The following is a 2,321-nucleotide window of genomic DNA, read 5'->3' as shown; positions in this document are numbered from 1 at the left end:
TGTGTGTGTGTGTGTGTGTGAATGTGTGTGTATATGTGTGTAGGTGTGTGTGTGTTTGTGTGTGTATTTATTTTGGTCTATATGTGTAGGTCTGTTGTAAAAGATGAGCGCTATGCTGATAGACTTAAAACTCCCTTTTCTTTCGAATTAGATAAAGTAAGTCTTGTTACTTATCGTGAGTGGTTGGAGGTGTGATAGTGAGGAAGACGTGTGGCCCTGACGGTGTAAAACCCAAAATTCTTAAAATGTGTTTAGCATAACTCAGCTTCGCTTACACCTATGTTATATTAACATAATCAAACACCCAAGATGAAAACAGAGGAAGGGGCGTGTCCAGAGATAAAATTGATAGAGGAGTGTCAGAAAAACATCAATAAAGAACAACATATGCATGCAACAGGTGGCACAACAAACAGGAATAAAACTCTTTAAAATAAAACGGGACGTTTGCTTCTCCACTCGAGGGCGCATGTAACAGAGGTCCCAAAATGATTTTTTTTAAAAGTTGAAGTAAAGTATTATTACCAATCATTCCTTGCTGACACATTTCTTTTTAGAAATGCTCAGAAAGTGTCCCTGTTGGCAAAAAAGAAAAAGTAGCTTGAAAATGAACGATCTAAGACGAGTAGCCTAAACTTCTGTTGATATGAATTTGTCTAGAAAACATATTTTAAAAAGACTACGGACAAATTGAACCTGTCCAGGGCCCTTTAAAATTGGGTAGCGATATTTCCACGGCATGCCGTCTGAAAATCGTAGTTGATATTTCCACGGCATGTTGTCTGAACATCGGATGTGACACCTATACGGTATGCCGTCTTGAGTCTAAAGATCGGAATTGATATTTTGACGGCATAGACTCTGCTTGAAGTGTATAAATGCAAGAATTGTGTTTGTTTTCCCGGCAACGAGTCGGGTGATCGTCCCTACCCGACCCGACTCGATCCCATCCGCAAATGGGTACCCTACTGTTGGAAAAAAACCAGTCTTCTCTCCATTTTGCTAGCACAAAATAAATTGTGCATCTCTCACCCTCGTTACAATCACACAAAACATTTCATCATTATTCACAATGAACAAAATGATAGCAAAGGATAAACATTATTAACTTAACATACAGGTATCTTAAATTGTATCTCTATAATGCGTTACTTATATTATGGAAAAGAGATTATAGGCTTAATTATTTATAAATAGTCCGGATGTTCTGATTGGCTGAATTTATGTGCCGTGGAATTATCACTTCCGATTTTTCGACGGCCTGCCGTATAAATATCCACTTCCAAATTTTCCTTTAAAATTTGCATACTGCCGTGGGAGAAGTGTGGAAGACGCCATTTTATTATTTCTCGATAACTACTCTAGATACTTCGACTAACCAGAAACGTACAGTAAAATTTTGTTTGTTAATTTTTCTCCAGCCTTTAATACTCTTCAGCTAGCTATCCCTTTAAATAAAATGAGAAAACCTTAAGGTAAATGTCAATGATTTATGGATGGGGAACTTTTTGACCAGTACTACTCAGTGTATGAAATTGAAGCATTCCTCATTGACATACGTCGTAATGAGTTATATGAGCCCCTTAAGAATAGTTTTTTCCCCATCAGTTTCGTTAACAGCACTGTGTACAAAAAATTGCCAAATTAACAGTAATTTCAAGACGATAAAATCTGCAGACGATTCGACCATACTGACCACGCACGACGAGACTACATGTACTTTTATCGAAATTGTATACCAAACTTCTGCGAGTGAAAAAAGAAATAACTTCAGCAGCCACTCCAATTAAAGAAATGAAAAAGTCGAAGAAGTGTCGGATTACAGTTAGTTTGGGTGTTTCCTTAGACAAAAAATTCGACTGGCAAGTCTACACTACTCTCCTGCATAAACAGGTGAACAAAAGACTTTTTTTTCGAAAAAGTTAACGCATTTTAAAGTTGAATAAATCATTGCTGCTCATATTCTATCATTCTACCATAGAAAGTATGGTCGATTTCTGAATAACAGCATGGGCAGGAAACATACGGCATCAAGATAAGGTTGAACTGTAAGCTTAGGCTACAACATAAATTAAACATAATCTGCATTTCCTTATTTCGATGAATTAAGCAATATCGCTTGCAGTAGGAAAATTGATTCATCTCTTTGGAGAACCAGCACCCCTTGTTCCCTCAATTAAAATATCAGTAAGAAGTAAAAAATCTTAAGCTTCCGAATTATAACAGAGAAAGAATATAGAAAGTCATGTAAACCATTATACTCCTCTGTCTGTGTGTGTGTGTGTGTGTGTGTGTGTGTGTGTGTGTGTGTGTGTGTGTGT

The sequence above is a fragment of the Aplysia californica genome, unplaced genomic scaffold (genome assembly GCF_000002075.1).
Source record: "Aplysia californica isolate F4 #8 unplaced genomic scaffold, AplCal3.0 scaffold00464, whole genome shotgun sequence".
Lineage (NCBI taxonomy): Eukaryota > Metazoa > Mollusca > Gastropoda > Aplysiida > Aplysiidae > Aplysia > Aplysia californica.
This window is presented reverse-complemented; position numbering follows the sequence as displayed.